At 39.8% G+C, this 26238-nt stretch overlaps 1 protein-coding gene across 28 annotated transcripts in view; it reads left to right on the top strand.

Annotated features, from left to right (window-relative positions):
* Positions 1–26238, top strand: part of Epb41l3 (erythrocyte membrane protein band 4.1 like 3) — a 226521-nt gene that overhangs the window by 142138 nt on the left and 58145 nt on the right. The gene's annotated exons all lie outside the window — the stretch shown is intronic.

Raw genomic sequence — 26238 nt, 5'->3', positions numbered from 1 at the left:
TTGTAAGACCAAGTTAGCAGATGAGAACAGCACAGCCTGTCAGTAGCTATGGAGATGGATGAGTGTTTACTTCTCTGAGTATCACAGTGTGATACTCAGGGCATGAACTCAAGTTATTAGAGTAGGTCCCTGCATGCACCAACCAGTGGCTTGCTCTTATGTAAGGTGATTCAATTTCAGGTTCAGTATCTTCATTTAAAGAGCTTATTCTTCCTGCCCCCAGCCTCTGCCCTTTTCATCCAGGAAGGGGGCATTCTGTGTTCTTCCAAGCCAGTCCCTCCCCTGAAGCTTTCACAGTCTACCCATCTCAGTCCCCACAGGCACTGCCCATGTGTATGGTCACAGGTTTCTATTTCTCTTTCCTCCTCTGATGGCCAGTATCAAACTAATTCTTCATGTTCCCCAGTCATTATCTCTCCTTCCTCCATATTACAACCCCCTTATCATTCTCTCTCTCTCTCTCTCTCTCTCATATATATGACCCACGGAGCCAGTGCTTTTCTTGCAAGATAAAATTCATTTTATACCAATAGTATCATTTAGGGTAGGGTTGAGGGTGGGTTACTAAATGATTACAGATTGGAGGAACACAGAAAAAAATTAAGAAAAACTATAGGAACGTAGAAGAAAATTTAAGAAAAATAATTCTCACATCAGAATTATTTAGTCATATACTGGTTTGTAAAAAAAAATTCAATCATTCTTTAGCTTCACAAACATTAGTGGGCTACTTCAGGAGGTTCCAAGGATGCAATAAGGTTCGTCATGCACAGATCCATTGCTTATATTTTGTTGCCTCTGCTTTTGGTTAATTTCTTAGACCAAAGTGTCCAATTTTTGATTCAGATATAATTGTAAAAATGGGGAGATACCAATAATGTACTTGTAGTTGGGTTTTACTGTGAAGGTTAAAGGACTTGGTAACCTTGAGAAAGGTCGTCAAATTTACTTTATATATGCCTTCCAATTCATTATAGCTAATCACTGTGATTTTGGGCACAGGATTTTTCTTTTGTAATTAATTTGGATAGAATTCATTGTTACTTTTAAAGTCACTGTGTGAGCATTTTGAGTAGCATAGCAAAGTTGGGTCAATTCTTTCCCTTTATCATAAAATATTTTATGCATTTGACAAATTTGTAAGAGTAACTTTTTCTAGGATGTAAAAATTTGCAAGCAGAATATTTTCTTTTTTTTGTTGTCTGAAAATCTCTTTATTTCTCTATTTCTTCTTATTTTTTATTTGTTTTAATTAGTTATACATGACAGTACAATGATCTTGACATATCATACATTTGAATCAGATGGGATACAATTTCTCATTTTTCTGAGTGTATAGGTTGCATAATTACATTGGTCATGCAGTCACATATATACCCACAGCAATAATAATGTCTATTTTGTTCTGCTGTCCTTCCTATCCCCCCTTCTCCTTCCCTCCCCTCCCATCACTTCTCTCTACCCAATCTATTGTGACCCACATTTTTTTAAATTTTTTAAAATTAATTAATTAATTTATTTATTTTTCCCTCACATCATCATACCAAGCAGAATATGGAAAAAAATATGTTTACTACTAACATCATTGTGGTGAAGATGGAGGGACACGAATATGGTAAAGTTCAGTGCATTTATTTGTTGTGGATTAATTGAATAAGAAAAGTGAATTGTGGATCATCAGTGTGTACTTCTCAAGGTGGCAGTGAGATGCTAGTTGAAAAGGCGTACTGAAAACACCTCTTGTTTGACGTAAATTATGGAAAGTAAAGCTTAGATGGTGAGATACACACAGGACATCATAGGTAAACAGAGAATGAAAAGCATTGTCCCCGGGGGATGTCCTTTGGCCTTTGCTCTTCTCTGAGTGGAGTTTTTCTCAAAGACTTGGAAGAAGGTACAGAAACACAGAACAGAGTTTTTATTTTTGATTTTTTTTTTTTTTAAGTGATGAAGAGCTTGAAGAGGCTAATGAATGCCCCCAAGTGTCAGAATCCAGTTTTCTTGTAAGGCAAAGCTGGATTGGAGGTAAAACTTCATCTATTAGAAGGGATCAAGTGCAAATCCCTTGATCTTTTGTTTGGTGGAAATGGCCATCAGTTTTAGTAAGAGTTTGGGTAAAAGTCTTCTTTGGGCTTAAGTTGATTAGCAAACTCAATGTGAACTCAACAGTGTGGTGTAGCTGTTAAGACTCCTTCTGTTATCAAAGGCCGCTTCCGTGGAAGTATAATATTTATTTTGTAGAAGGTGGTGAGCTGTTGGTTCCTTTAGCTGGATCATTGCCCTCTCTAGGACTGTGTTTTGTAGACATGTGAGAAATGCTCCAAAGCCTTCAGACGAGGGTGAGCTAACAGCCTTGCCTCTTTTAACTCATGCAATTTTGAGAAACTTTCTAAATTTTTCAAACTTTGATTCCTGCCATGGCTTAAATGTGTCCCCCAGAAGTTCCCCACATTCATATATTGATGGCATTTGGAGTTGACACCTTTGGAAAATAACTGAGATTAGATGAGATCATGGGGTTGGAGGTGGCCCATGATGGCATTATTGGTTGTAGAAGAAAGTGACCCCAGCTAGTACATTTGTTCTGCCTTGCCATATGATGCCCTCTGCCATGTTACAATGGAGTTAGATGGCCCTCACCAGATGCTGGTGCCATGTTTATGGATGTCATCACCTTCAAAACTGTGAGCTCAAAAAACTTAGATTTTTTTGAATTACCCAGTCTCTGCTGTTTTGTTATAGCAACAGAAAATGGACAAAGAGTTCACTCAATAAGCAAAAACACTTGCCTTAAAAATATATTATTGAGAAGATTATTAAAGCAAATAATTTATTTTACACTTTCTGTGTTATAGTATGTTCCTAGTATATAAGAGCTGTTTTATAATGATGATAAGAACCTTGAACTCTGACTGTGGCTTGTTCAGGAGAGAATTTCAGGATTGTGAATGATCTGAAAACATTCTCATGACAAATGAGACATAGGATTTGGAAGGGACAGGGTAGCTATTTTCAGGTACTTGAAAAGATTATCATTGTAGGGTTTTCATAACCTTTTTTTAATGCACACAAAACAAAACTAAGATAGTCATCATAGGATGTCAGATTTTAAGTAAACAAAAATAGATGTTTTAGATTATTGTTGTCAACCTTGTGATGATGCTTATTCTGCCATTAGGAGGATTTCAGGAGAAACTGTAAGTGCGTTTTGGGAAGCCTGCTATTCCTCAGACACTATTTAAGACCAGACCAACTTCCAGTGCCCCTTCCTACTCAGACCCAAGGAGAAAAGAGACAACAAACACTCGAAAAACCTCAAAGGAAGAAGCCGAATTGCTTCCCTAATCCCTGTCCCCATACATGTAATTATAGGTGAATTATGAACAGAATACAGAAGATAGTAGCAGGTAAAACTTTTTTATGCATTTTTTTAAGGCTTCAAAAAAGGCCTTTTATTTTAATGAAGCAGTGATGCGTTCTCCGTGGCTTGCTTAATGTCTCCACCACTTCACCATCAGAATGACCAGGCTCAATTCTGCCATGACTTAATGATGAGAATTTATAGTCATCTGTGAAGGGCCCCCTGCACACACATGCACAAACACACAGCCCTTGGAATAGCTTGGTTCTCTTTTCTTTTGAAGCTGTAAAGTGGCATTTTTCCTTGCCAAACAGTGCTACAGCAGGAGACCCAGTGAACCATTCAACAGCCTGCAAAGACCTAGGTCCTGGAGACCAATGACTGAACACTTACTGCCACTTCATTTTCTGCCCCTCCCCGCAACTGCATTTTGATTTAAACTTTGTAGAATGTGCTGGGTTTTTCTAACTTTCTCCTAGCAATCGGTGTAGTCATTGTAGAATACAGTGTTTTTCCATTTGAGAGACTTTACCTCCATTTTCTTCAAACTCTTAGTCTTAATGTTCTACATTAGAAGAAAAGATCTTATATAATAAGCCAAAGATCTTATTATAGGCAACTTGATATATATGCTTGGGGAATGTTTAAACTCTACCAGATTCTCACATATGCTAACAAAAGCACTAAGATTGTGATTTCCTACTTAGTATGTTCAATCTGACTATTAGAGAACCCGAGCAACTTTCTGTAGCCAGTTTATTGTCATTGTTGGTGTTTGCTTTTCAAACATAAAATTTTAAGAGAGAAAATAAAAATACCCCAGTCCCAAATATGTGTTTATTACATTTATTTTATTTGATTCCATGTTTGACAGACTTGATTTGTATCTGTTTGATCTGCATACAATAGAGTTCCTAATGATCATCCAGTTAGACATTTGCTTTCTCCTCAGGGACCCTTCTAATCAAGTTTGATTTGGTTTTGGAAAAATCTGTCAGACTGGATCTCAATTTTGAGTCCATATTTCCTAACATAGGTTCACTGCTGCATGAATACAATGTTTCGAAAGACACTTTGTTGTGCAGTATGGCTTGTTTTCCACTGGAAACCTTATTGGTGGGTTTTCTAAAGCATTACTGGGAGAGGGGTGGAGGGTTTACCAAGCAGGGTTCACTCATAAGTGTCCTGCCATGTTTCTCTCATCATGTGAAGCATCACTTTCCTTAGCTCCTAAATATTTTCAGTTCAGTAAACTAGGGAGACTTGGTGCTTGTGGGGCCCAGGTACATCCACAGTAGGCTCACACTCCAGAGAAAATTCTAATGCTTCAGACACACTAGAGTGAGATTTGTATCAAGATCCAGGCAAATCATACAGAATTATATAAGCACAGCAGTAAAACCTTAAAAGCCTGGGTCCTAGGTTAGTTAGGCCCCCTCCAGAGATCCTGTGATTGAGTGGATTCCATGACTGAAGGATATTCACGTCCCCAAATCTGTAGTCATCACCCAACACAGTCAAGTTGGCCCCAGCAGCTTTCCGGAGACCATCCAGAGATGCTCCTCAGGAACCATAGTGGCTGAGGAAGCTCATGGATCTCTGCCATAGATGTGCTCTTGGCATCTTCCAGCTATTGGTCAGGAAAGGAATGTTCGCAAAATCGCCACATGCTCTGTCCTGCTGGTGATTTGATTAACTGGCCAAATCATGCTCCCATGTTGTATTCTCTGATTACTGGGGTTTGGTTGGAAAAACAAATTCAGTGTCTGAATTCTCCAGCTTCTATAGGTTATGTGATTAAAATGCTTTCCAATCCCTTTTGAAATGGAACAGAATTGTCTCTACTGTTAATTAGAACAAATATTGCCTTTCTCAAATTAAAAGAAATCATAAATAATCAATGGAAGAAAGTGACTTTTTCAATGCTTGCATAAATATTATTCATTCAAAAACCACATAAATCACAGAGATTTTCATTGTGTAACTGTGAACTTCAGCTTAACCTATAACATGCCACTCTTCTTAGTAGTCCTCTACTGTGCTGAATGACTTGCCATCCTAAACATCTGTCATGTGCTGCAACCTACTGGCCCCATCTAGCAGCAGCAGTAATTCCCTGCCTGAAGAATGATGGCCCTGGGGACTGGGAAGGATGGAAGGGTGTTAATTAACTTTGTTTCCTTGTGTGATGGCTCTTTGGTGCAACCGTAGGAACAGTTACATACAGGGACTGTTGGCACTTAGCACAAAATGTCTCATTTGCCTGACAAAATTACCATTAAATCTTCTTCCCAAGGCATCAAAATTGTCCCCATTCAGGTTCAATGAAAAGAGACTCTTATAAAACTGTTAAATCTGTTCTTCTTGGTCTTCATTTTTAAAAAGTAATAAATTTTAATGGCCCATTATGATTTAGACACGGTCTGTTAAACACTCCAAAGAATATTAAGGTTGAAAATGTGAGCATATATGTCAAGAAATACAAACAATAAAAACCTCTGGTATGCCACTGTTGTGTAGGTTGTTTTGGAAGCAGAGACTTTTGAAGCTTGAGTGCTTGTGGGGTTTGGGTGATGGGGAGGCTATTGTGAAAGGAAAACCTCACCAAGGAATCCTGTCTGCATTTACCCTGGTTCTCACCTTGTGCCAAGACCTGATGAGAACTCAGGTTGCAAATGTTAATTTTCTAACCGTGTCATACTGACACAGTAGGCTTGTTCTTTCCTGGCTATTGTCCCCCGACTTCATGTTCCCACTGTGTTTTGTGGCCACTTGGTGTTGCTGATTTTAGGAAATGAGCTGTCTCACCCTACTTCCAAGCAGGTAGATTCACAGATAAAAACACTGTTGCCTTTTCTGTTCCAGAGGACCTCTCTTGTTTATCTTTGTGCTTTGTACCACACCATGGCTGATTTCTCATAGTAGCTGTGCACTGACTTATTCGTTGAATGGAGAAAACAATCTTGCAGGTTTAATAATGATCCAAGTTTCCTAGTTTTCACCATCCTGTCACTAAAAGTCCAGGTTATACTTTGTATTTTTATATCTAACCTACTTGCACGGAATTACCTCTTTGAGAATCTTTCCTGGTTTTATTGCTGAACGTTGTCACATGTGCTCTGGAAGAAGTCTTTTGATTTCACCTACTCTGTCGGTGGCCTTGTTGCCACAGCCCCTATGTGATGATGACTTAGCTGTCAAAGGTACCCCGGGTATACCTATTGTGCTGGGTGCCTTTGGGGGTGCTGCTCCCTCTTGGCTATTTCAGAAATAGAGCAGGTGCTCCCTGATTCCCGCCCCCCTCCCCCGGGCACTTCTTGGGGAAAGACTGGATCACAGAACAAACATCTGCTACACCATACACTATCGTCAGGAGTCATAGACCATCATCCATATCTTAACACCCAGTGCCCACTCTGCTCCCACATGGCAGATGCCAATCATACCCACTGTAGGTAGAACCCCTTCCCCTGCTGATTCCAGTCCCCACTTATCCCTAACCCCAGGCAGAAAAAGAAGTTCCCTACTGTAATACAGGGCATTTCCTTCCTCAGGAAAAATCTTTTTCTAGCATGGCATAGTTTAGCCAGCCACTCATATGGCACCACAGCCTTCCATTGCACAGGTGTATCTGGCCTGTGACCCCAGTACAGGAGCTCTGTTACCTAGTATAAGCATAGAAGACCTATGCTTATAGATTGAAAAAGTCCCCTAAGGTGTGATTCCTACCAGACACCTCATTAAAATCTTCTGTGTGTTCAATTTGCACATAGTAGATACTGATATTTTTTTAACGAGAGTGAATCATTTGAGTTTTAATTATTATATGTTTCTTCTAATTTATGCCAATATTAATCTGCAAAACTAGCACAATAACTTGTTAACATGTACAAAATTGCCAAACAGCTTTATTAATCTTATGAGAATTTTAATGTAATATATTTCTTTGGGGCCTGTTAGGTTCCAGGCATTGTAAAACCAACGAATCAAAGACTTTAAGCCTAGATATGAGGTTGTTTTTGCCATAGAATCAGCCTTACATTGGCATTAGCAATGATTGGAATCCTTCTATTGGATATGTCTTGCCACTAATGAGAAAATGAGCTCCGAGAAGTTAATGGTAAGCCTGGGAGCACACAGCCTGTCAGAAAGGTAATAATCCAGAGCTCTCGCCTTCTGATCCAGAGGTGTCTGTACTCCTTTGTCAAAACTTCCATAGTCAGAATGAAGTGAAAGCTGCAGAAAGAAGGAACTGTAGTATTGGCCCCCAATACAGACTTGAGAAGTAGAAAGAAAAAAGAAAAGGAGGAAAAAGATCTACTTTACAAAATGTTTATCAAGCTGAAGAAAATAGATTCTTGATTTTCTATTGTATTTATAATTCTGTAATCATTTGACTTCAACATTGATCGGTTTCTCTAATTTTTTTTTTTTTTTTTTTTTTGGCTAGCTGTGTATGTACACTTTGGGAGAAGAGAGAAGGAGGGAGGCCACTGAAATTCTCTCTCTCCTTTTCACTTTATTCCCTTTCCTTTTCTTCCCCTGCTCTTGTGGCTTTCAAACCTTGAATCATATCTACCCTTGACAGTGAAGTAGGTGACTCTTTCCGATAAACTTGAGGTCTGCAGCAGGTTGATTTGCCCTCTGTTGGAGCAAAAGAGCTCAGAGGTTTTAAGCAGATCCCATTCGAGAGAGACATGTGAAGTTAGTGGGCAGAATGTCATTCTCCCAGTATTTCCTAAGTCTTATTCCTAAAAACGACTACTAAAGCTCTGGTGTTGGATATGCTCAGATGAAATAAACTTATATGAAGAGTAGAGCTTGGAAGCAGTGAATGCTTCCCATTTTGAGTGAGAGGAGAATAATGGAGAGTGGAGTGGAGAGAAGTAATGTGGAAACTCTTCAAAAGGGTTCATGGAGCAAGGAGCAAGGTTGAAGGCTCAACTTGGCCCTTAGCCTTTATGAAGAATGATTTTAGGCAAGTTCTAAATGATCACTTAGAAAGGCTGGGTGCATGCCTGTAATCGCAGTGACTCCTTAGACTGAGGCAGGAGGATCACAAAATTGAAGCCAGCCTCAGCAATTTAGTGAGGCCCTAAGCAACTGACCCTGTCTCAAAAATAAATAAATAAATAAAAATGAACTGGGAATGTGGCTCAGTAGTAAAGTGCCCCTGTGTTTAATCCCAAGTACCAAAAAAGAAAAGAAAAGCTGGGGACCCTAGTCATGCCTTCCCAAGGGAACAAATTTCACTATCTAGTGATTCATTTTCCATTTTCCTGATCAATTGCCAGTTCATTTCATAATTATAGCATTTCCCTATGAAAGACAGGTTATAATTTTCAAGATTATATCTCATATCATCTCTTAGCATTTAAATTGATGCTTTTTTTTTTCATGGAAGTTCTGGACACTTGAGGAAGTTTAGGAAGTGGGTTACTGGTATCAACCATAAAATTAGGAAGTCTTTTCGTAGATAGATAATAGGCTGGCAGCTCCTCTGCACAGTCCTGAATTTCATATGACTTTATTTTTGTTAGTCCGTTTCTGAGAGATCTGTCTTTTGACCTTGTCCCCCAAGACATCAACAAGGGTCAGTCCGTTTCGGGGCTTATAAACAGCACCTGTGATCTCTTTTGACTATAAAGGTGAGATCGGGGAGAATCACTGTATCCTAGAGTTGGAGGAGAACATAGTCTCTAGTTCAGCACCCACAAATTATATGTATATTTCTAACAAAATATAGAAGCAGATTCAGGGAAGACTGTGGTCGAGTCTTAAAGTATACTGTTGAAGGCCCTGTTCTAGGGACAGGTGAAATATTTACAGAGAACTAGCATTCACACAACTCCAGGCATGTTAGACACCTGCTTATTTGATCTCAACAGGAAGCACACCTTGGCAGTAATTAGTTTCAGGATTTGGCTGACACAAGGGCCTTACAGTCCAGTGTGTGATTGGTGTGTGGAGAGAGGTAATCATTTTTTTTGACTTTTTTTTTTTTTTCACAAAAAGAGTGTGTTACTACTATTGATTTGAAAAACGTTTTTAAATTACAAGCAGATATTAAAATGCATTGGTGAGTACCCTGTGGTTTTACTATTCCTGTGATCTTGCTAATGTTTACAGCAAAGGAAGAAGGGAAAATCCGTCATGTTAATAGTTCAGTCCAGTGGTGTTTGCAGTTTGGATATGGCAATTAAATAATTCAGTGGGAGATGGAAAAAAATGATAATGAAATAGAAGGAAAAGCTCTGCTGAAATGTTATATAGTGAAATTTAATAGGTTTTTTCCCCTATTTTTTAATTTGGTAATGGATATGCATAGCTAATATTTACTAATAATAAATTATAGCAGCGAGTTTGGGCATTTATTTCAAGGTGAACGGTATATTTAGCTTTGAAGGCAGCCTTTGTTTGGGGCTATAAGTATATTAAACAAAATGCTAATCATTCTCACCAAGGTTTTATATGTTTCTTATGCCTACTCATTCTCTCAAGGCTTTTCCATTTAAGACAAACAGACTGACAATACCAGTGAAAGTCAGACCAATAAACTGAGGGCCATTTTAAAATTCTAAATTAATTTAAACATTAAAGTCACATTGGACACATTTATGCTTTCTAAAAGAGCTGGAGACTTCTGCAAAGAAACTTGCCTTGTCAGTTTTATACTGCCTGCTCAAAATATCGAGGCTTCATTGAAGACAGACTAGAAATGTTGAGCTTTAGTTTTTACTTTTAATCTACTCAGCACTCGTGGGCCCTACATTTAGTATTTCATTTAGAAGAATAACTCTCACACTCAGGCTTTTAAAATATGTTTATGAAGCTCCTAATGTGTTTACACAATTGAGTATTTGCATTCCTATGGAAATAATTATGAATAAACTCAAGACTGGAGGATTGTCATATAGTGTCAAGTTTTCCCAATGCACTCTATTAAGGAATTGCATTTCAGCTTAAGGATATCAAACATGGGAAGGCAGTAAGTATGTTATAACATGAGCCTCTGTGGCATCCTGGCTTTGCCATTTCATTGCAAGCTCTTCATCCCCCGAAGTCCTCAGTTTTCTCATCTGTGAAATAGAGCTCACAGGCCTAGGATGAGCAGTAGAAGAGTGAATGGGAAGTGTCTACAGATGCCAGAGACCCTGACCCTTCAGGGTGTGAAATGGCTGGCAAATTTGAAAGCCCCCCTAACTTCATAGAATTTCTATCCCATAAAAAATAAAGCATATCTTCTGTTAAGAACATATTGTAAAGATAAAATATTCTATAGAGTGTTTTTTTTTTGGAGGTGGGGTACCAGGAATTGAACTCAGGGGCACTTGACCACTGAGCCACATCCGCAGCCCTATTTTTTATTTTATTTAGAGACAGGGCCTCACTGAGTTGCTTAGTGCCTCGCTGTTGCTGAGGCTGGCTTTGATCTCACCATCCTCCTGCCTCAGCCTCCCAAGCCACCAGTAATACAGGCATCCGCCACTGCCCCTGGCTAGAGTAGTGGTTTTTTTTTTTCAACACAAACACTGGACTGTAGCTGGGAATAGTGGTGTATGCCTGTAATCCCAGTGGCTCAGGAGGCTGAGGCAGGAGGATCACAAGTTCAAAGCCATCCTCAGCAACTTAGTGAAGCTCTAAGCAACTTAGTGAGGCCCTGTCCCAAAATAAAAAATAAAAAGGGCTAAGGATGTGGCTCAGTGGTTAAGTACCCCTGGGTTCAATCCCCAGTACCCAAAAAAAAAATCAGATTATAGCCTCTAAACCGTCTGTAGATTTGTTTTTATCACCCAACAATGTATTAGACACTGCACTGTGAAAAATAAAGCATTTGACTCTCCATTTCCAGATTTTTTTTTTAACCTGGAAAGAATAGTATCAGTATTTTCCAATCATCCAGTCATTAATTTGACAACTTTAGCAATGCCAAACTAAATGTTATCACGGAAGGAACAGGAAGGAACTGTACTTGTGCTTAAGTTTTTAAAAACCCACCCACCCACAAGCCTGTAGAATTGGGAAGCTCATATGGAAAGTGTAGCAAAGGTGCTTTTTCTCACCCTGCCCCAGTTGAACCTGCTGCGTGATTAGACAGTAGATGCAGCCCGGATTCAGCTGCGTCTTTGCCGTTCGTCAGAAATCGGTAGGTGTCTAACAAGCCTGAATATGTTCCGAGAATAATTACACACACTCCATTTCTGCTTTCAGTGCTCATCTCTGACTCTAAATTGACTCACATTTTATGTTGAGCAAGGAAGAGCAGTGGTCCTTGGCTTCACTAATGAACTCCCTGACATGACACAGGGGAGTCTGTTGGAGAAGGGACCCGATGAAGTCATCACGCTTCTTCTTTATTTGATCCCTTTGGAAGTTGGCACAGAACATTTTTTATTTTCTGTGGAGCCTCGACTCGCTTTATTTTTCTGATTTCTTGCCTAGTAAATTTGAGGGGTGCGTTTGAAGAGACGTCTTCCACTGTTTGGTTTGATTTAAGTATCTTCAAAATGACAGGTCGTCTTGTATTTAACCTTCTGTGGCATGTGTAGGCTGGGACCCTTTTTGGCCAATTGTCCCATGAGGAGTTCTGTATTATGCTGGGTTTTATATAAAATAACTAGGGACTCAGGAGAAGCTGTAGGGGATAGGGGAAGAGATGGAGACTGATCCAGCTCTGTTCTTCTTCATGTTGAAACAGATCCTTCAGTATCCGAGAGAACTTGCTTTCCCCTGGAGAAATTTAGTGTGCCTGTTTGAGGGACATTTCCTGGGTTTTTCTTTCTTTCTTTCTTTTTCTTTTTTTTTTTTTTAGGGTTTAGGTTTTGAAGCAGAGCTGACATATTAAACCCCAACTGCAGATCTTTAGGTGGCTGTAAGTACCTCCTTGGGAGTAAACATTCCTCTGTTTACTCATGTTTCTTTCAGACTGCTAAGAATGATAAAAGGGTCTCCAATCACTCTTGGCAGGCAGGTGTCAATTATTAGAAAATGCTGGCTGACAATCCCTGCAGTGGTATTTAAGGCCACATTAAGTCAAGAAGCACTCACATATTTCATTATAATTTTTGAACTTCTAGAATAAGCCGAATTATAGACACAATATTTATGTAATGCTGTGTAGAACCTCCACCCTTTAGGCAGATGAGGAGATGTGAAAAGGAAGCACCAAGTGCGATTTAAACATCAGGTACAGACGGACAGAGGATAGCTGAGAGGGAAGACCTGGGACTTGTCAGGAAGGATGGGTTTGAAGAGCTAATAAGGTTCCGTATTGTTCTGTCAATGTATTGGTTTTCTTTGGCTGCATAACAAATACCCATGAATAAAGCAGCTTAAAACAGAACATATTCATCATCTCACATTTTTCAGGAGTCTTATGTTTAGTGGGTCCTGTGCTTGGGGTCTCATAAAGCAGCAAGTTTTTCACTGATTGCATCTTTTTATCTAGAGGCCACACTAAGGAAAAATTCGGCTTCCTGCTCCTTAGGGTTGTTGGTGGAATTCATTACTTGTGGTAGTAGGAGTGGGGTCCCCACTGTCTTACTGGCTGTTGTCTGAGAAGTGCCCTCTAGCTGCAGAGTTTGCTCTCAGATCCTTGCCCTGAGGCCTCCTCTAGAGCAGTGCTAGCTCCCTCAGCTTGATCTGTCTCTCTTGGGAATCTCTAATTCCCCTTTTAGAATAAGCTGGAGAAAACTCTACTTTTAACTGCGCCTGTGATTAGTAGGTCAGGGCCACCTGGATCATGTCTCTGTATTAAGACTAACCATGTCCTCTTACTCTAAAGTGCATAGGACCACTTTATTCACAGTCCCAGGCATTATGCTGTCCAGTACACTAGGGAGGCAGGAAAGCCTGGGGCTATCTAGAATTCTGCCTATTACAGTTAGGGGTGGGTGCTTCTGAGGGGCTTTACATGGCAGAACTGTTTGGCTCTTTTATGTTTTTAAAATATTTTTCTATTAAATACTAATTGTAGGGGTTAGAGAATAGAAACAGAAATAGGAGTTGGCTGTGTTACAGTGAACTATGCATGAGTTGCGGAGGACCGGAACCAAGACAGTAGCAGTAAAGAGGAGAGAAACGTTATCTGTAGAAAGGAAAGAATGGATTTTTAATGAACTGTCCTGAAAATAAGCAGATTTCATTAATTGGCTCTGGGGGTGATGGCGATAAGAGACATTAACTTAATGACCCCTGTCTTAGTCTGTTTTCTGCTACTATAATAAAATATGTAAGACTGGGTAATTTATAAAAAATAAAAGGTTGGCTCATGGTTCTAAAGGCTGAGAAGTCCAAGTACATGCACCCACCGTGAGTTCCTCCTTACTGCATTTAACACTGAAGGCATCACATGGTAATGAGAGCAAGCATCCCAGTTCAGGTCTCTCTTCTTATGAATCCTCTCATATCATCATGGGAGCCCTACACTCATGACCTCATCTAGTCCTAATCATCTCTCAAAGACCCCACCTCCAAATACCATTAAGGTTTGAATTTGAGAGTTGGGTTTCTAATACAGGCACTTTTAGAAAAAGGAACAATTTCAAACCATAGCAACTTCAGAATTTCTCAGTTGAGTGACTCATAGACAGTGGTACTACTATAGTGGATGTAAAACACAGGAAAAAAAGTTTAGCGGGGGAAATAACAAATTTACTTTAGACTGGTTAATTTAAATAGCTTGGAATATGGAAGTAGCAATCTACAGTTACAAATGGATACATGGCTTGGTGTTTTGAAGGTAAGGCAAGATGGTGAGTTTTGTGGGAGCCATTATTTTTTATACTCATTCAAACCTAGGGGTGAATGAGATTGTGAATGAGAAAGAAAAAAAAAACAACAACATTACCAGCAGAGCTCTGGTGAATACTGATGGGTGTGGCAAGAGCAGTGTTAAATCCCCCTGCCCTACCCATGTCCCCCCACTTGTCTGATTGATCTAGTTTACTCATTTTCAGGTTTTTTCCATATGTATAGCCAATTACCCCTTTTAGGCATACTCTGGCTTATGAACTGGGTGTGCCTGAGCCCTGGGGAAATTGCAAGAGTGATTATGGCTGAGTCAGGCTCTTTTCAAACAGTTCTTAAGAAGTCTGCATAGGAAAGCATTCCTCATATCATTTTCTAAATACCACTTAGGCCTTGCACTATGAGATAGAAAACAGAAAGCAGGAGATTGTATAAGGCACCGTTCACGGAGAAGCAAGTATTGTCGTGCTGTGCTTTGTGATTAATTCCTGTGCCTCCCTGCAGTTCGTTGCCAGTTCTTCTATTTCTTTAATTGGGCTTTGTGCTCATTTTTGTACTTTAGAGTTTCAGTTATACACACGGATAAAAACTATGACATGACGTTGCTCGTAAGGAATGCCTGATGCAGTCAGTTCTCCTACAGTGTTTACTTCAAATGAGAAAAAAAAATAAACCCTGTACATGCAGCCTCCAGCATTTTCCCACTTTGGGACTGTGGCAACACCCTGCTCTTTGTTCAAGCACCACCCTACCCCTTCTTCTCCCTTCTGAGATCCCCTCCTTTCTGGTGGAAGCCAAAGGCATCTAGTCTCACTCTTTCTCCACAGTGGAGAAGCAAGGGATTATTTCCCTTTTCCACTTTGTGGATTACATTAAAAAGCACCATGAGATTTTTATATGGTTGTTCCATGAGAGGCCATAGACTAAGAAGAAACGATGAGGGAGTATGTAATGGTTTCAGTAAAGTGACTCAGCTTTCCGTGGCTGGGAATTCCTGAGAAAGATAGCTTAAGGAGAGGAGAGATTTGTTTTCACTCATGGTTTCAATCCATGGGCACCGGGTTCCATTGCTGTGGGCTTGTTGTGAAGCAGAGCATAATGGCCAAAAGGCTGTAGTGCTGAAGAGCTGCTCACCTCATGGCAGCTGGGAAACAGAGAAAGAGAGCACACACTAGAAGCTGGGGACAAGAGATGCCTTTTGTGTTGGTCAGCTTTTTGCCACTGTGATCAAAATTCTTGACAGAAACAACATAGAGGAGGAAAAGAAGCATATTTTGTCTCATGGTTTTAGGGGTTCAGTCCATGGTTGGCCAACTCCATTGCTGTGGGTCAGAGATGGTACAGAGCATCATGGTGGAAGAAAACTACTCAGTTCATGGTGGTTGGAAAACAGAGAGAGAGAAGGAGTAGCCAGGGGACAAGATATAATCCCCCTAGGCATGCCCCCAGTGACCAACTCCTTTCAGCTACACCATACCTGCCTACAGTTGCTACCCAGTACAGTGGTCCTTTTAAATTACTGATGCATCAAATGGATTAATCCACTGATTAGGTTACAGCTCTGATAATCTGATCATTCCGCCTGCTGCATTAACACAGGAACTTTTGGAAGATTCCTCACATTCAAACCATAACACCTTTCAATGGCATGCCCAGGTGACCCACCTTTTAAAGTTTCTATCACCTTCCAGTAGTCCATTAAATGATGAACCCATCAGTGGATTGCTCTTTCACCATCCAATCACTTCCCCAAAGCCCCACCTCTGAACATTGCTTGCACTGGGGACCAAATCTTCAACATATGAGCCTTTGTGGGCATTCCCTATCCTAAACCTTAATTAACAGTTAGCTTCCTAACTCATTGGTGTGATTTCCCTTGTCCAATAACTATTAAGGGTATTCTTTTCTAGATACATGGGCTTTGGGATCTTCTTATTGCTTCTCTTATAAGACTGGCCAATTTTGTTAGCATTGCCTAGTGATTTTTTTCCTGCAAATAGGACAAGGATAACTGTACCAATAAAGATGACCAGATTAGATATTAATTCATGATATGCTGTCATCCTTGGGAGTTTCTTCTTGTCAATAAACAAGATATCTTTGTTGAATGGGAATGTGTTTGTTCAATGTGACAGACAGCTGTGTCTAACTGGTATGTACATTTGGAGTCATTTTCTAATACGGGTGAAAGGAAATCCTTTCTCTAAGTCACATTTACCCTTAGGAATGCACCTCATTTTCCCAGCTGCTGCTTATGGGAATGAGTGATGGTGTGCAGATGCACAGCAATACAAGGAATTGGTTCTTGTTATGGTGTTTGGAAAACTGGAAGGAATACAGAGACTTGTTATTTCTTATGGAATGCCATGGTGACAGCAAATAAAGTCACTAAAGAGGCACCACATTCTTTAGGGAAATGCCGTTAGACTGAGCTTGTAAAGCACATGAATGGTTCTAAATGATTACCCCAAGTGAAATGCTTTAGTTAATTTCTCCAGTTATTCCTTTTAGAAAAAATACTGCCAAGAATATCATGACTTGCAGAGCTTTTTGTAATAGTTACAACAATCAAGAACCTGTTGTCACAGGGGAAAAACAAAACTCACCACCACAAGCAAAATAGGACACGTAATCTGTTTCAAAAGTACATTTTATTTTAACTTGAAGCTTTATTATTTATACCCCATTGTGCTCCAACAAGGACATAGGGTATTTTATTTTTCATAAATACATAATATAATAAGAAAATAAAGAAGTAGAAAGCATGACCAAGAGAAAATGAATGTAAGAGGCTAGAACAAAGTTAGCTCACAGAATGTGTGTTCTGAGCTTTTAAAAGGCACAAAGGAGGAACTGTGTGACTCAGTTTCCATACCATAAAAACTCCTCAGTTGTTTAAAAGAAGCACATTTATTCCAGTTCCTGTTGCGGAAAAACTCTGTGCTGAAGCTCTCTGAGAGCTTATTCTGGGAGTAGATTATTAATTGCCATCAGCAAAATTCAATGATTGCCATTTTTTCCCAATCAAGCTGTTAATAAGAGTTAAGCAGTGACTCATCCGTTTGAGATTACAGTCCCTATTAAGTACCCAAGATATATATGGCTTCTTAGGATATTTAGGCAGAAATACATAAAAAGTATATATATACATACACACACACACACACAGGAATTTTACTATGGATAAAACTGGGGAATGTCTCAAGGACAAGGGTCCAAAATAGGCTTCCTGTTTTCATCCCCAAGATTAGATGGTGGGACCATGTCAGGAGATGGTTTGGGCCCATAGAGTGATCTCTCTCTCTGGCAATCTTCCTGAAGGACATGGCCCAGAGAATCCAAGTGAGAGGCCACTCATGTATAGGGGCCATGAACCTACTGATTCACTCAACAGAGAGAAGTGGACCAATGGATATTAGGCTCCGAGCACAGCACTAAGTATTCCTTCTATTAAGATGCAGGTAGTCGCACTGTCTAGGCAATATTTCAGAACTCTGTTTTTCAACAGGAGAACTAGAGATGATTTGGGCATTTTCTCCTGAGCGGTGAGGACTTGACAACACATTCACAAAGAGAGCAACATTCTCCATGTGCACACATGTATGACATGGGCCATGGCTGTAGTGCCTGGAGGTGAGATTCAGTTACACCTCAAAAATGTGGACCTAAGCCACTGCAGAGACAAAAAGAAACTTGAGGTCTCCCAACTGTACTTTATAGAGCATGACTTCAGTAATGTCATCCCATTAAAACTTTTAAAGCACTCATAGGGCATTTAAACTCAAGTAATATAATTTCTTCTATACTCTTCAAGATAACCTCAAAGCAAAATGTATGCCCGGATATGCAAATGAGTTCATTTTCCTTATAGGACTAATAGCTCTAAGCCCATTAAATATTGTTAACTGCTAGAAAAATATTGACCTCAATGTTACAGCAGTTTTTAGGTAGCGAGACCAGTTATATACTTAATGTTCCAAACTGTGGTCCACATGTTTCTGTTTCTGTTTTGTATAGTTAAATGGGGAGAGAGAATATTCTTCCTAGTTATCCAGGAGTTTTAAAAAGAGAACCCAGGACATATCCCTGTATTATACATGGAAATGCTGTCTGCATCCATCAAAAGAAAAAAAAAAGTAAAGAAGAGCCTCAAAGATGCAGATCTGTTGGAACCAATGGGGCTAGAATAAGGCAGTACAACCAAGGTGCATTGTTACAAACCATGATTTCTGCTTTGTGTGTATCAGAGAAAGTAATGGAGTGAGACCAGTGACTCCAAGAGAATTTTAGAAATTTCTCAAGAAGTTGACCTTTTGGCATTAGGGATGAAATCCTAAAACAACTAATCAGTCTTTCATCTGTGAAAATAAAGTTTTCTCTTATAAAAATGGAGCGATGGGACCCAACATTGTAGATCTAACTTGAGCGTGTTATGCACACATGGGAGCGAAATGTGAACACACTGGTCAAGAACAAGTTTCAAGAATCAGAGCAGGTTTTGAAGAGTTTCAAAGCAGGAAATCAACCCCAGGTGCATTTATTTAACTTGATTTTCTTTCCTATTTTTTTTTTAATGATTCTACCCAATTCCAGGTGTTGTGGTATGCATGCTCTGTTTCCAGTCACGAGTGAGCACGGCTTACCTGGGAAGAAGCTACCATGACCCTTACTTAAAACATAACACAAGCGTAAAATTGTCCCCTTGATAGATGCAGTGTGAGACCTCTAAATTATGTTCTCTGCTGCTTGACCCAGAGTTCAGGAGGGAGTCCTGAGGAAGGGTGCGGGGTAGAGGTCAGAAGGATGAGCAGGTAGAACATTCCAGAATATGGAGGTAGATTCCCTTTGACAGAAGAAAATCTAGGCGGAAGCAAGGGGCTGTCCAGTGTTCTCTGGTGGAGTGTGGAGGGCAAAGGGAGCATTTTGGGATGGGGAAGCTCAAGAGGAAGGCAGGGCCTGGAGCCTGTGGCAGGTCTTTCCTTGTCACATTCAGGCTCTCTGTGCCCCAGATGAGTCTCTCACCACTGAACCTGAGAGCTCAGTTCTGGTCTTCCCATACAGAGTCTCTTCAAGATCATTTAAAAACATTTTAATTGTAGAAACAACATAAATTTGATAAAGACCTCCCTGGATTTCCACCTCCTGGCTTATTATATTACCCAGATCGCTTGTTAAGCTAGCTGAGAGCAGGAAGTTGTGGCTTATTGAATCCACACTTTTTTAAAAGACAAGGACACAGAACTGCCTACAACCTGCATCCTGAATCTCACTTCCTGCTGCAGTTTGCATGTGGTTTGTGCATGTCCCCCAAAGCCTCATGTGCTAGAAGCCTGGTCCCCAATGTGGCAGTGTTGAGTGGGTAGATCCTTTAAGAGGTGGGGCTCATGGGACATGATGAGGTCCCTGAGGTAAGTTAGCTCTCCTGAGAGCCAGTGTGAGGGCCCCTTCACAGGACCCCTTCTACTTGTTACCCATCCCCCTGCCCCTTTTCTTTTTCATGTTATCACAGCCTGGGGCCCCTTGCCAAAATGCAGGCAGCATGGTATTTGGACCCTCCAACCATCAGAATCATGGACCAGATAACTCTTTATAAGTTATCCAGTCTCTTCTCTTCTGATACAGCAACAGAAAATGAATTAAGACAAACCCTGGGTACACATAATCCCCAGGAAAGATAGTTGCAGTACCATGAGCAAAAGAAAAAGCCACATAATCTGATTGTGTAATATTTTATTTGTTGTTTACATAGAATGTCATTTTTCCCATAAATAAAAGAACATTGATAAGCCAATGTGGAGTCACATGCCTGTGATTTCACCAACTTGGGAGTCTGAAGGAGGAAGAAAGATCACAAAGTGTGAGGCCAGCCTGGGTAAGGTAGTGAGACACTGTCTCCAAGTAAAACAAAAAGGGACAGGGATGCAGCTCAGTGGTATAGATCTTGCTTAGCATGCACTAGGCACAGAGTTCAAACTTCAGTACTGGAAAAAAAAAAGTACAATTTAGATCTATTATACTTGTTTGGTAGGGAGAAAGGCTGTATCTGTTTATAAAGCAATTTGTTTTCTTGATTCAATTTGCCTTCTCATTTTCCACTTCGCTAATGCTGCTGGTACATTTAAAACATTTTAGCTCCAGCAGTTAAAGAAATGACCACCTTAGATTTGGATCAGAGCAGTGGCTGCCGCTCTCCAGGTTACAAGCTGTTGGAACCGCAGGAGTGAGTCTGTGTTGACGGGGCTCCCATTTCTAACTCTGCTGACCCAGTAAGGTGGAGCTCCTCTGATCTGGGTCTAGAATTAGGACCGGGAAACTCATCTTCTTAGCAAGATTCAGCAGCCTCCTCCCCATGGACGGGCAAAGAGGATTAGTACTGGCTTTTCAGGATTGTGAGCTCCAACAGTATTAAGGCTGGCTGCTCTGATAGAGTGGTGTTAGCAGATGATACTGTCTTTGACATGTAGGGGTCCATGTGGGGTGTTATGTGTATCAGAAAACAGCTGAAGAAAAATGTATATAGAGTATCATTTACAGTATGATAATTATTGTTTGTTTACATTTTATTATAGGCCATACATAGATTGTAAGATCCCTTTAAAATTTTACATTCAACTGGTAAAATGATATATAATAATATTTTTTAATTATGTGGGTAGCTTATATAATGACCTTGAAATCATTTAGTACATACGTATATTTAAAGCAGTGACTGTTATTATGTTGTTTCAAACATCAATACTGTAGGATTTGAAAAGTGACAGTGCTGCAAATCCAAATCCATCCCCATGAACTCCACACTACTAAAAGTCATGTTTTCATTCTCAATATTTGCATTTCCCCAGCTCTTTCTTTGGCCAAATGAATTGTAAATCTCAGTTTGGGTTTTGTTGATTTTCTTTCTTTTTTTTTTTTTTCTTTTCTTTTTCTCAAAACGTGTCATAGAAAGGAGATTGTGTATTTCCTCTTAGGAAAAATTCTCCAAGTTTCATATCATTCAGGATTAGCCAATATGGGCATTTGACATGATTCAAGTTCAAGTTTGTGTCTCTTTCAAGCATTCCTCTTTCTCAGGCTTCCTCTTCTGCATTCATTTTGCACACATTGGCTTAGTGACCTGAATCCTTAGCAGATTAACAGCAGGAAATGTTGTCTGACACTGCGCTGCCAACATCTCGTATGTACGCTGTGAAACTCTTTGTAAAAAAATCAAGCCCAGTGTTTTTGCTGGCCAAGAGGAAGCGTGCTTTGCTGGAAAGCTATTATCTACAACAGTGCACACTCAGAGCACAGAAGTCTGATTTCAAACACAGGCTGAAATTTCTATGACAAATGCAGGCAGAACCCATGATGGTTGAAAGAACAAGGGGTTCTTTAAAAAATAAAAGAAGGTGGAGGGGTTTAATGTTCAGGAAGGGACTTTTGTCATGTCTGTGCTGGAAGTATTTTGTACACTGAATCTCAGTCAAAAAGTAGAGTCGACTCTGTGGCCTTCCAACAGTTCATTCCTGCTTTGGCAGTGCTGTGTGCCATATGTATGATGATATATGCCCGTCTTATGTTTTAGCCTAAGATGTGCCAAATGTGCCAGTGTACGCAATGCATATTCAAAACCATTTGTGTGTGTGTGTGTGGTGCAATTGAGTGTACACTCAGTTCTGATAATACCAGTTCCCAAATAATACTATTTTCAAACAGTTTTGTAGTTTTACCTATACAACAGGTAGGGATTTGTTTTTCATGGGAGTAACAGGGGTGATGTGTTTTCTGTGATTTTATTACACAAGATGTAGCTTTTTTTTTTTAAGCAGTGAATCCAGGGGCACTTTTCCACTGATCAACACCCCAGCCCTTTTTATTTTTATTTTGAAACAAGATCTCAGTAAGTTGCCAAGGCTGGCATCAATCTTGTGATCTTCCTGCCTCAGCCTCCTGAGTCGCTGGGATTATACAGGTTTGTGCCACTGAGCCCAGCTTAGACTTTCAATACAAAGTCAGTCTCTATATTAAATTTTAGCATTGGAAATTTGATCAGTCTCCTCATCAAAAGTACCTTAATTACCAACATTTGTTGTTATAGCTTTCTGTGAGCTAGGCAATGTGAGGTGTTTTTACCTTATTTCATGCAGTAACTCTGTACATGCTGATACTATCTCCAGTTTATAATGAGAGTCGTGAAATACAAACAGGTTGGATGACTTGTCTAACAACACATTACTAGTTAGTTGGAGCGTTGGGGATATTGGAAAAGCAAACTTGTACAGGCTAAGAATGTCCCTTTTATAAACGTATGTAAGTACTGTGAGATAAATTCTAATTTCTAGATAATTTAGACATGCAAATAAATCACATGTTCACATATTTTGTTGAAGAATTTAGAGACCAGGAAAAAGTTCCCCATTCCTAGTTTAACAGAACACTCCAGAGGGTCATTGCTAACTTGATCGAGTAAGAATGTAGTAGAATAATTATTGATTGATCTCCCATGGTTTTCTGAAAAGCAGATTGCTCATGGAATTAAAGAAAGAGCTGGCAATATATGTGTCATCTAGATATGTGATCTCTGCCCCTCATGTCAGCCCTCTGTGAATACGCTGCCTGGGTCACACTTGGGATTAGCGCTTAGCCTGGAAGATCCCATTAAATCCTGCCCCTATGGGAATGAACGGATTCTGGCAGAAGTGATGCGGATAATGGAGTTTCCACTATGCTTATTAAACTTGGCATTGAATGTACACTGGAGACAAAGTGTAAAGTGACAGTAGATATCCACAGGGCAGCTGGTGCCATGTCTTGCTTCTGGGGCCTCTGGCTCTAGCTCTGTTTTATAGGCCTTGTGGACTCCTTTGTCACAGATCAGATGCCATCGCTTTTTGTTCCTGGGTTTGACCACAGCATCTTGGTAGTTTCCAAGGGTAAATTTAAAAACACACAAACAAACCCACTGTCCACTTAAACTTCAGGGCAGTGTTCAAAAAAAAATTTTTTTTTTCTTTAAATCAAGAATTTAATAGAGAAAAAGAAAAGCCCAGAGCAAGATGATTTACACCGAGTCCAAGTGTCTGATTGGGCTCGCACTCTGGTCAGAGAAGTGTGGTGAGCTCTTCAGGGGTCCTGTACTTGAGGTAGGCAGTGGGGTGATCATTTAGAAATAGAATTCTGACTGACCTTTAGCAATGAGGAAAATAGAAAAGCATTCAGTGAGGAAAATTGGTTCCGGTAGGAAGTATGGGTGTGGGGGAGGGAAGAAGGAGAGCATTTGCTTCAAGATTAATCCAAGATAACTAACATAAGGAGAAATCCTTTCCTGGAATTGGTGCCAGTAGGTTGAATTCCTGCTGTTTCAGGGCCCTGCGTCAGGGCAGTAAAAAGGGTGAACTGTTTCCTGTCCTCAGTGAGCAGAAATAAAAGTCAACCATTTAAGAACACCAGTTCTAAAAGAAAATCAGTGGTGTGTTTGAGGAAGAGATGCCATAGAAAGCATGAACTCCTTGTGGTATTTTGTCCCCTGAACTAAGGGCACAGAAGTATCAGTTTTCCTGAAAGTTCTCAATATCATTCTGAGTATTTTCTCATATTAACAGGGTGGTCTAAGGCAAAGCCAGTATAGAAGGGGGCTTTGTTGTTCATTAGTTTTTCTGTTTTCAAAATGAATGTATACAGAAATGTATGCATAAATTCTAAGGAGCCCTAAGGATATCCACACCCCCTGATGAAGACTGTCCCTCCTCTTCCTGAGAAGTAGGCACTGCTGATTAGCTCCAGCTCTCAGGCAGAATATCTTGCTCTTCCTCCTTTTCTTCATGCTGTGCAGCTTCAGATGGGTAACAGTAACCCATCTTCTAAGGTTAGAATATTGCTTTTAATCTGTGCCTTTTGAGAGCTGGTTCATAGCTTTGTGAGACTGAAGAAATAAAACAAATTCTGTTGTCGTCTTGTGCAGATACAGTACAATCTGTGTTCCTGCTTTTGCACTCATTAACTTAAGCACAGATTAAGAAACGATTTGCTGGCACTCAAACATAGAGAAAACACTCATTTCAGAAAAGGCACTGCCAAGTGTAGCTGTCTCCATGTTGGGTCCTCTCCTGGGTTTAGTTCTGCGTATTTGTGCCTGTCAATCACAGGAAAGGTATTAATGCTCTTGCTCCTTAGAAAAGGGAGATCTAGACATTTATTTATGTCCCTGTGTTGATTCTTTAGTTTTGTAGCAGGATCTTGAGAAAAAGCCATGTGTCCCAGCTCTACAAAGGGTAAGTTTCTCTTCTTAAATAAACAAAAGTCAACAAACTTTCAAGATTTCTGTTTTTCACAAGCGTGCATATTTCATTCATAGCTTTAAATGTAAGTTAGTATTTTGTGGGTTTTTTTTCCTCCAGAGTTTGATGACTTGCTGTTTCTCACTTGAATCTTTTTATTGTAGCATTTGACTGGTTTACCATTTCTTGAGGCCTTACATTTCTCAAGAAAATCTCTTAGAAAGGATGTTTTAGAGTTTTAAGCATGTGGACATAGGTAAACCAATTGTATCTTAATGTAACTATGAGAGTGTATACCAAAGGCCTAAAAAAATACTTAGTTGGACCTAGGCAAAATCTGAAGAAGGTACATGTATTGTCACAAAAAAAATGTCAAATTCCTTTAGAGTTCTCACATTTCAATTTTTTTTTAAACTTTTAAGCATAGTTTAACTTAAGATGTAACTTTCAACTGTACTTGAATGAGTGACCTGGGGAATCTTACAAAATGCAGATATCTGGGGCTCAACTTCAGAAATGTGATTTAATTGACCTGACACACAAGACCTGGGCACTGGTGCATGTTTTAAATGCTCCCAGGATCCGCTGTTGAAAACCACTAGTTTAAAATGTTGCCTGCATGTCATTGGTTATGACATGCTAGTGGAAAACAATTTACATAAAGTTTCATCAAGTAACTGTTGGAATCTCTTCATGGCATTTGACCAAAAATAAAACTCAGTGAAAGATAAAGCACAGGCAGTCACAGTGCCACTGAAATGTCCTTACAGTCAGGGATCAGAGGCAAGTGTGGAGAGTCCACTGTGATACAGACGGATATGGAAAGTGCTGTTGTGGTGCTATAGATTCAGAGTGCTGTCAGGTACAAAGGCGCTCTCTCATGGGTCTGGGAAGACAGGACATGCATTGAAGAAGAAGTAACTCTGGAGAAGCCTCTGGAAGGATGAGGGGGACTTGGCAGGCAAAAGCCCGGCAGAGCATCTTGGTGCTTTCAGGGCACTAGTACAGGTGACATCTGAGATGGGATTAAACACATCCAACCTGTTTAAATCTATGAGTTCATAGTGATATTTTAGAATAAAAATACTCAACTTGGAGACTTGGAAGGGTGCTAGAGCCCCAACTTGTTACCATGAAAATGGAGACAAGAGACAGAAGCAAGCATTTATCTCGACTGTGGGTAGATGAATAGTTCTGACAAAGTATCTCTTTATAACTATACTCTAGCTAATAAAGAGGAAGGTGTGGTTAGTATCAGGATATCACCATGTTGCCCCGGAGCCACTGGATCTGGGGCAGTGATCATCAGCGACAGCTATTATCGCAACACAGGCAAGCCCTCACTCTGTGCCTCCCGGTGAGATCACACAGAAACAGGCCCCAGTCTCATCAAGCCTCTAGATTTAACTAGCAATGTACAGCAAATGTGGGAGACTGGGAACAAATTAAATTGTACCATGCAGATGCAAATAGCCAAGTCTAGAATGAAGGAGCTCTGCCTGCAGTGACCTCATTTCTTAGATAAGTTAATTTCGAGGGGAAAGTCAAGGTAAATGGAGAAGCTGCACACCCCAGTTTGGTTTTTCTGAAAAATAATGTTTTAAGTTTTTGTTTATGCATGATAAAAGTAAAATCACTTGGAGTTTAATTTATATTTTTATCTATTTGATAAATTATTGACAACTTAAGAGATTATTGCTTTTTATTGCATTTTTTCTTTATCTCTCTTTTTTTTAATTTAGTAGACTTTACTTTTTTGAGTACTTTTAGGTTTACAGAAAAATTATGCTGAAGGTACAGAGTTCCCATGTACCTTTCCTTCCAGTGTTCTTTATTTTTAGCATTTTATATTAGTGGGGTATATTTCTTAAA

Source organism: Marmota marmota, unplaced genomic scaffold (genome assembly GCF_001458135.2).
Source record: "Marmota marmota marmota unplaced genomic scaffold, marMar, whole genome shotgun sequence".
Taxonomy (NCBI): Eukaryota; Metazoa; Chordata; class Mammalia; order Rodentia; family Sciuridae; genus Marmota; species Marmota marmota.
The sequence above is the reverse complement of the archived record's forward strand: the minus strand, read 5'-3'. Positions and strand labels throughout refer to the sequence as shown.